This window comes from Lactuca virosa, chromosome 8 (genome assembly GCF_052849685.1).
Source record: "Lactuca virosa cultivar CGN04683 chromosome 8, Lactuca_virosa_CGN04683_v6, whole genome shotgun sequence".
Lineage (NCBI taxonomy): Eukaryota > Viridiplantae > Streptophyta > Magnoliopsida > Asterales > Asteraceae > Lactuca > Lactuca virosa.
The window spans coordinates 101,816,251-101,826,624 of record NC_136433.1 but is presented as its reverse complement, the minus strand read 5'-3'; positions in this window follow the sequence as shown (position 1 = coordinate 101,826,624).

Here is a 10,374-nt window from a genome sequence, read left to right as displayed (position 1 = left end):
GCAAAATCTTCACAAAAATTTCGAGGATGAGAGAGAGTAGAGAGAGAAAGAGTTTGCGGCTGTAAAGGGAGAGGGGAAGGTGAAAAGGGTTTACAACAGTAAACTCCACCTTTTATACCTCCCTTGAATTTTACCTGTCTCCCACATAGTATTATGCACAGTCCAAATCCTGATTAAATTTTCAAAAGTAAAACTTTTTGAGGATATTAAAATAAAAATAAAATTAAAATTAAACTAAAAATAAAATAAACTAATTTCTAAAATTTAAGAATTAAAAGATTTAAAAATTAAATTTTTGACAATTATAAAAATAAAATTAAAATAAAATAAAAATAAAAATAAAATTAGAATAAACACAGACAAAATTTATCTCAAAATTCACTGAAAATTATCTTGTGACACTGGGATCAAAGTTGTTAGACAGCCTTACTACACTTGTCGGTACCGTCTATCTTCAAGTCTTTGTCTGGTTGATCGCCGGTATTGTGGTCCACTTAAACACGAAAAATTGTGACAAAATTAGCACATACTATTAATTATAAGAAAAAGTGATCCTAAGTTCCTAGATACTATATCTTAAGGACCATTCAGCTGACGACGACCAGGGATATTGTTGTCCATCTAAATTTAGCAGCGAGATCTATAGACAATCTGTGAGTGTTCAATTTTAATTGTACTGTAACATGTTTCCCGCTTCCTGATATGCTCCAGTAATCAGGGACTTCCAGAATACTCCTTACATCGGGTGAGCAGACAATCATTAAGAGATAAGATAGATTTAAAATGCATATGCTATTCAACCAGGTCGGATCTCTTCCAATCACGCAGAGGGTGGAACATATGACTAACTGAAGTTTTAGAGGGATTGAGAAGTAGAATGGTGCATATACTATATACCAGGTCGGATTGTGAGTCACGCAAAGGAGACAGTATATGGCTAACAGATAGAAAGAATTGCATAGATAGAGGATGCAAAGAAATAAAATTGCATATGTTAGAGTCCAGGTCGGATTTTGAGTCACGCAGAGGAGGTAACATATGACTAACAGACAGATAGAGAAAGAAAACAATTTTCTACAGACCTACATCGGAATTCACCAGTCATGTAACAACCCGATATTTCAGGTCAATGTAACGACTAAAAGTCAAATATGATAAACCCTTTGTGGATTAATTAATATAACATCAAAAATGAAATTTTTGAAAGTCTCACTTTGAGTGTACTAAGTGGTAGATATCGTAACAAGGTTTCCAAAAACATAAAGAACATTAAAATCCGAGTTATAACGAAGGAGTTATGACCAATCGAAGATCCGCAACAAAACCGACAAAACACTGTTAAGCGTAAAATACGAAATTCCGATAAAATACTTTTTAGCCTTAAGTATCTAAATGAAAGTCGTAGATATCATTAAACCGTAAACATACATAAAAAGAACGCCCAAATCTGACTTTGTATGAGGAAGTTATGATTTTTCGAAGTTTCTGACCTAGCAGTAAACAGCTAAAAACTCGAAATAGAGATCGAGCGGTCTTTAGCCGACACAACCTAAACGTAAATTGAAGACCCCGACAATAGGAGTACAATAGTAAACAGTCTGACGAAAATGGACATCAGATGAAGGAGTTATGGAATTTAAACGGACTTGTCCAGGCCCGGCCTGTTAAAAGTAATATAATAAAAATAAATTCAAAATTAGCCGACGGAGTCTAAATGAGAGTTGTAGAGCCTTTTCACACCTACGCGTGCATATAAAGAACGTCAAAATCGAAGCTCGTACGCGAAAGTTACGGATTTTTCAAGTTCGGGACACAAAACCAGAGGCTGACTCAGCCTCACGACGTGAGGAAACCATGCTCACGACGTGAGCTCGTGACTGATGGGTTCCGGAGTGTCAGCCACGTCAAATCGTCGAAGAGGATCATGCTGACTAAGCCTCACGACGTGAGACCCCAAATCAGCCCCTATAAATAGAAGCTTAAGGATGCCGGGTTTGGTGCTCATCTCTTTCCATCTAAGTGTCGTTACTCTGTGTGATTACCTCGAGAAGCCTTCCCGAAGCCCCGGTTTTTCATACTCGAGTCCCGAAGGAAGTTCTACACTCCCGAGATCCCCGAGAATCCCGAGATTTCAACTCTCTCTAGTCGAAGTTCTGCTCGATTCTTCTCTCGACTACTTCAAAACAACCACTTCAATCAAGTGAGTTCATACCCCCATTTCTACGCTTTTAAGTGATTTTAAATGCTTTTGAACACTTTACGGGGGAGAATACAAGTAAACACACGGTTAATCTTGTGTGAAAACATCTATCTTTCGTTATACATTTCAGATTGTTTTTAATAACTATCATATAGATCATGTCTAACATACAAAACATCTTACTTTACTTTACCCTCACGGAATGGAATATGAGTATAAATATCATAAGCTCTATTTATACGTTTACATCATATTTAGGGTAACCACTTTCGTTATGACATCTTTATACATACAATAACATACAAATCATTTTATGCCTTTATTATCATTATGAAAAAGGATAATCGTTACAGAAACAAACATATACATTTTAATACGTTACTTAATTGAGAATTTGTGAGGCATTCATCTTCAATATACCTTTTAAAGGTACCACTAGAAGTCTTGTTTATAACCAGAATCTCCCGTCTGGAGAACGTGACAAGTCTGTATAGATCTATACGGGACTAATGATCTCGCGCCCTGACTGCTAGCTACAGTACCCGGGGTGACAAGTGTCATCTCATTTCGACGCCTGAAGAACGTCGCTACAGGCAAATTATGATACTACGGTTATGAAAACTCACTGGATAGACAATTATTATGGTATTACGTTTTAATGGGGAAAAGTAACAAATACAGTTCTTTTCACATTCAAATACAAACCTTCTTGTAGTTTTGTTTTATAATAAGACTACAACATCATTCTTTTGAGCATGTCATATTTGCTTACAGGTTACGGTCTTGGACATTTGAGACTGCATTTCACTTTTAGGAAAATATAGGATTTTCCTGGTTCAAATACATTCATTTTGTACAATAATGATTTACAACATCATTCTTTTGAGCATGTCATATTTGCTTACAGGTTACGGTCTTGGACATTTAAGACTACATCTCATTTAGGAAAATATAGGATTTTCCTGGTTCAAATACATACAGTTTATACAACGATCTTTCATACTCATTACATATAATTGTTAGAAAATATCGGATTTTCTGGAAAACATACACGAACTTTCGAATGACATACATTTTATCAAAACACTACTTATGAACTCACCAACTTTGTTGTTGACACTTTTTCTTTGAAATAACTTGTATTCTCAGGAAAACGTTAAGTCAGGTAGCAACTACTTTTCGAAGACTAACGCGCTGGCGTTAGTAACATATTTTGGATCACCATATTGTATTTGATATTTAAACATGTAACACATACAATCATGTAACTTTTCAAATATATTTATATTATGGTGGTGTGTACTTTCTTTACTATTCAATTGTTATGATACTGTACATGATGTCCTCCGTCCCCGAACATTTCCGCCGTTCTGGTTTGGGGGTGTGACAAGTCACCCCATTAATACCGGAATTAAGGACAGAATCTGCACATCGAGGAAAAGTTAATCCACGGTTCCAAGTACAGGTTCTTTAATGTGATTAGTAGGTTCCCATATATATCTCCCTGCTCAACCTATCCAAGCGTCGTATTGTCATGCTAAACGGGTCTAACTAGGTCAAGATTTGTCAAGTCTATGAATTCCTTAAGTTTAACTCTGCCTAGTCATGTCCATTTAGAATCTTTCGTCCCTACCAACGCATCAAACCCAGAGCATAGACCCTTCAACTTTGGGTACGTTACGCAGACTCAGATTGCCTGTTATCACTTGATAATATCACTTCCCAGTACTATATCAACAAGAAAAACTGAAAGCGACAATATTTTTGATTTTTCTGAATTTTTAATGTTTTTGGATTTTTGAATGTTTTCTGAAAGAAATAAAACAGAAACAAGATGTTTTTGGATTTTTTTTTTAAATTTTCAATTTTTTTGTTTGGTTTTTGTTTATTTCTCCCCCTAAATTTGTGCATGGGTGAGAATGAAATCACTAAAATGCGCAAATTTAAACTAACCTAATGAATAACAAAAATTTAATCCTCAAAACAAATCATTTTTAAAAATCCCACAAGCACATCGAATCGAGCTTTGTTAAAAAGCTTGGTGAACAGATCCGCCACATTATTGGCAGTGGGAACCTGTTCCAGCCTAATGAGCGAGCGCTCATAACAATCTCTAATAAAGTGAATTTTGATATCAATGTGCTTGGTCTTGGAGTGTTGGACAGGATTTTTAGTTATTTGAATTGCGGCCTCATTATCACAGTGAATTGGGGTTTCTAGATAATTCAAACCGTAGTCCAACAGCTGATGTTGGATCCAGATAACTTGAGAACAGCAGGCAGATGCAGCAACGTATTCCGCTTCTGCTGTTGAGGTAGAGACGGTATGTTGTTTCTTGCACTGCCACGACACCAGCCTATCGCCAAGGAATTGGAACCCTCCTGATGTTGATTTCCTGTCAAGCTCACAGCCTCCATAATTACTGTCAGCAAAAGCATATAAATCAAATTCAGAATTTTTCGGATACCAAAGACCCAATTTTCGGCTGCCTTTGATATACCGAAAAATTCTTTTGACAGCAATAAGATGAGAGAGTTTAGGATTAGCCTGATAGCGAGCACATTGACAAAATGCAAACATGATGTCGGGACGACTTGCAGTAAGATACATCAACGATCCGATCATCGATCTATAGTGTGTCTGATCTACGGATTCGCCATCAATATCTGGATTCAGCAGGGGTCTTTCAGCCATTGGTGTCGATGCAGGTTTTGCGTCTTGAAACCCGGACTTCTCAACAATATCCTCCACATACTTAGCTTGGTGTAGCAGGATTCCGGTTGAATTTTGTTTGACCTGAAGCCCCAGAAACATGGTCATTTCACCCAGTGAACTCATCTCAAACCGCTTTTTCATCACGCCTTCAAACTCTGTGCAAAGTTGTGGACAGGTAGACCCGAAGATAATGTCGTCAACGTAGATCTGGACTAGTATCTGATCATTACCAACATGCTTGATGAATAAAGTTTGATCAATAGTGCCGCGAGAGTATCCATGCTCGAGCAAATGCTTTGTTAGAGTCGCATACCATGCTCGAGGAGCTTGATGTAACCCATACAATGCCTTGTCCAACTTGTAGACATGATTAGGAAACTTGGAGTTAACGAACCCAGGGGGTTGATCAACATAAATTTCTTCCTTCACCTTGCCATACAAGAAGGCAGTCTTGACATCCATTTGCTAGACCGTGAAGTTCATGTAGGAAGCATATGCGAGAAAGATACGAATAGCCTCCAATCGAGCCACGGGAGCATAAACCTCAGTATAGTCAAGACCCTCAACTTGTCGAAACCTGCGAACCACCAACCTTGCTTTATTGTGCACTATTACACCAGAATCGTCTTGCTTGTTACGATAGACCCAACGCGTGTCAAGAGACCTTTTGCCCTTCGGTAACTCAACCAACTTCCAAACGCCGAGCTTTTCAAACTGATTTAGCTCTTCATGCATCGCATCTACCTAGCTGGGCTCATTCAAAGACACGTCAACATTCTTGGGCTCTATTTGACATATAAAGAAAGAATAGAGACATGCATTTACATCTCCACTCTGACTTCTACTTTTAACTCCGTCACCCAGCTGGCCAATGACGTTATCGATCGGATGATCGCGTTGAATTCTTGAAGGAATGTCTTGGCTGATATCATTGAGTGAAACAGGAAGAGTGTGAATGTTGAAACCTCCATCATTTGCTGATTGATTCACATTGGATGGATCTGCTACAAACTCATTAGCAATTTCTTCAGGAAAGAGTAGTTCCATAAAAGTTGGATTGACAGCGGAAGCATCTCTAGACATGAATTCTCTTTCAATAGGGGTAAGAGGTGTAGCATCAGCATCAGGAGTTCCATCTTGAACTTTAGACTCTGGATTATCAGGTTGATCAGATGACTCCTCCTCAGGTCAAGCAGACGACTCCCCCTCAGATGGAGCAGAGGACTCCTCCTCAACCGTTGGAGGTCTGTAAACAACTTCTTCGTCTTCGTCTTCAGAAACAATCTTCGAACCAAAAGAGGATCCATTTGAGCCATCTGAAGACACATTTAAGGATTTGAAAAGCGATGTGTAATCAAATAACCAGTCAGGACCCACTCGAGTGTCTGTTTCGTTCTCCTCCAACCAGCGCACGTCATAGGATTCAACAATCTGCTTAGTCTTCTTGTTGTAAACCCTATACGCAGTGCGCGCATCATATCCTATAAAGTAACAATCATCGGCTTTGGCATTGAATTTAGGGTTAGATTCCAAGTGAAGAAGGGTGCAAGGGCAGGCAAATACACGTAAATGGCTGACTGAAGGCTTGTGTCCATAGAGAATCTCGTACGGTGTCTTCATTTGTGCTTTGTTGATTAGAACACGATTCTGCACATAGCAAGCAGTGTTAATCACCTCGGCCCAAAAGAAAACAGGTAATTTTGAATCACATAGCATTGTCCTTGCATCGTCTTTTAAAGTTCTATTTCTCCTTTCAGCAACGCCATTTTGTTGAGGCGTGTGAGCATAGCTGTATTGACGCACGATCCCCTTTTCTGCGCAAAAATGGTCAAGAACCGCATTCTTGAACTCAGTTCCATTGTCAGTACGAAGCACCTTCACCTGGTTGTTGGTTTGTTTCTCAATCATCACAATGAACTTCTTTATCAGATCAGCAACCCTTGTTTTGTTGGATAAGAAGAAGACCCATGTGAAACGAGAGAAATCATCGATCACAACTAGACAGTACGAGATTCTGTTGATGCTCAGGACGTTGACCGGACCAAATAAGTCCATATGCAATAGTTGGAGCACCTGACTGATTGAGTTGACTTGCTTGGGCAGGTGTGGTTTTCTATGATGCTTTCCTTGGGCACATGACACACACTTCTCAAATGTAATAAAATCTCTGACAGGTAAGCCTCGGACCATCTCATTCTTAGCAAGGCGATTCAGGTTTTTCGCGTTAGCATGACCAAGTCGTCGGTGCCACAGCATTGCGTTTTGTTCGGAGACTTTTGAAAATAGGCAAGTGACTTGTTCAGGGATGTTGCTGTTCTTGTCAATAATGTAAGCATTCCCATCCCTCTTAGATTTGACGGGAATCCACTCTTCCGGGATGACAATGCCTGGCTTGAGAATCATGCATTCTTTATCGGTAAAATGGGTAGAATAGCCTTTGTCGCAAATTTGGGAAACACTCAAAAAGCTGTGCTTTAGCTCGGGAGCAAAGTTGACATTCTCAAAGCTTAGCACTCCATTTGTAATAGTTCCTCTTTGAGTGATCTTGCCACCATCTCCGCCCGCGAAGGAAACATAACCCCCATTAAAAGATTGAATGTCGCTCAATTGGGAGATGTCTCCAGTCATATGTCGGGAGCAGCCGTTGTCGACGTACCAAGGACGGACGACATTCCTCCGCAACTGTCCCTGCAAAATGAGCGGGATCATTTAGATTTGGGAACCCAGGTCATCACTGTCCTGGGTTTCCTTTCGCTTTCTCTGATTTATCTTTTAAAAATTTCAAATTAGGATCCTCGTTCCTAATCACTTCAGAGGATGGAGATGATGGATTGGAAATTGATTTGGGCATCCAATGATATTTAGGTCTTATAACATTCTCATGTGGTTTTGAAATAGGTTTCTTATGAGTTTGCACAGAGCCTCTGGATGTTCTACCCGAAGTGGTTGAAGATCCAAAATTGCTTTTTGACGAAACCGATCTTGGCGGAGCCTTGTTCGGTTTTGGCAAACTATTTTGAGCTTTGTTAGTAAAAACCTTTTTATTCTTTTGAAAAACAGCCATTTTTCTGCTTCGATCATCTTTCCAATCATCATTTCGAGAAGGAGTTCTTGAGGATTTTCTAATTAAAGACCTTCCTCGAGATTCATTCTCTCCTCTTGGTGACATATAGTTCACAAAGATCCTATTTTGACAATTCCTGGCTATATGACCACCAACACCACAATTAAAACAAATCTGTTTATTATTTGAACTTGTAGTACATTTCTCAGATTTATTTTCTTGACAGACACTCTTACTCTTCTCAGAAGAACATGCATGAGAAATAGGTTGTGAGATAAGTGAGGATGCCTCAGAAGGTGTGACTTGAGGAATTGATGGGTTTTCATGAGAATCACAAGCATCAGAATTACCAAACAATTCATCAAACATATCAAAGAAATTAAGTTCAACAGTAGCAGAAGTAGAAATATCACACGAAACATTATCAGTCTTAACATCAGAAACAAAGACTTTTTCATTTGAAACAGAAATATAAGAATTAGAAACAGAAACAGAAACAGAATCTCCAGCTTCACGCTTTGCCTGATCTAATGGTTGATCTGCAGGGGAAGTAGAAATGTTAGTACTTTCAACATTAATAAATCCGCCTGTAACAAAACCAGTGGCTTGCCATAAACCATAAACGGTTCATTGGCAATCTCATCCTTGGATATGGGTTGATACTGATATGTATGATTATAAGGCGGAGGTACACTATCATATCCTAAACCCTTTGACTGATTTCGTTTAAACTGCAATTGAGTTTCAAATAAGGACTCGACTGTCTTACTTGACGCAGTATAATTTTTGAAACTAACATCTGTTTTTCCACATTTAATTTTCAAAGCGTCAATTTCTTCAGTTATAGCATCAAGTTGTCTTTTAATATGATCATACAATTCACATTTTTCACTATATTCTGTTTGAATTCTCTTAAAGTCGTTTATTTTTTATTCTAGCTGGGCTTTAAGAGGTTTCTATCCCTTCCTAAGCTGATAGCCCTCACATCTAAGGTCCTCTACTTCTCTACGTAATAATTGAATTTCATCATGAAGAAGTTTGACATATTCATTACAAGCCTGAGAACAAGATGGTAGATTTACCTCACTTTTCCTGGGCTCGGAAGTAGAAGACACCATTAGAGCAAACTGCAGCTCCATCATTTCTGCTTCGGGATCAACTGCGTCATTCTTCAAGGAAGCATCATCAATCTGAGCTAGGTGAGCATTTTCTGGCCCTGAGATATTCAAAGCCTGAATCTGGTCCTCCCAGTCAAAGGACTGAGCAACCATAGCAGTTTCACCATTTACCGCAGCACCTGCACGATTATTTCCCACTGCAACCATTGTCCTGTTGTTGTTTATCCTACGATCTGGCTTTGGACACTCACAAGCAAAATGACCCGACTCGTGGCAGTTGAAACATCGCAGCATGCCCTTGTTGAATCTCACCTTCTTGTCAGCATTCATGCCCCAGTTGCTCTTCCCTGTCTTCTTAGCAAACTGCTTGGCCCTGAAAACAGCCATAGCAATCTGCCATGTAATGTCCGTCTCCTCCACATCTTCAGGATGAATCTGATCCAGGTCAGCAAATGACAGCTGAGGTGGAAGCTCTCCAGCTACAAAGGCATTGTAGCAGTTAACAAGCCCAGTGGCTAGAGCCAGATTTTCATCAGTGTCTTTATTGTTTGAGGAAGAGGCTACAACAGGCATATTTGGAGAGGGAACAACTTGTGGAGTGATAAATGGCTGACTTTGTGGAATGGATGATGCAGCAGTAAAGGTTTGAATCTGAGGTTATTGAGCAGCAAACACTTGGCCCGAGGAAGTCATGATTGATGAGAGAGCATTGTTGGATGAGATTCCAAGATTCGCAGTAGAGTACGAGTTCACATGGTTTATTTCTCTCTGTTTGTCATCAATATCACAAGCTTTGATGATCGCCATGATTTCAGCAAGAGTGAGGCGATTTAGATCCTTGGTCTTCTTAATCACAGCAACATTCATGTCCCATGATCTAAGAAGAGCATTTAGAAGCTTCTTGTTAATCTCTGACTTGTTCAAGAAAATCCCAGATATGTTCATGTCAGTGGTGAGAGTTGTGAACCGCTGCAGCTGAGCCTCAAGAGTCTCTCCTGGAATGTAGTTGAACATATTGAACTTTTGTCTCAACATGTCCTGGCGACTCTCCTTCATATCTTCATTGCCCTCATATACCTCAATTAGGGCTTCCCACAAATCTTTAGCTGAATTGTACTCTCGGAACCCTTGAGCAATATCAGGAGATAATGCCATGGTTAGAGTGGCTAAAGCCCTTTCCTGCTCTTCAACTTTCTCAAACTCCTCATCAGTGTAGTTTTCAACAGCCTTGTCAATCACTTGGCCTCCGACTGTCATAGTGATTTTAACAGGACCTC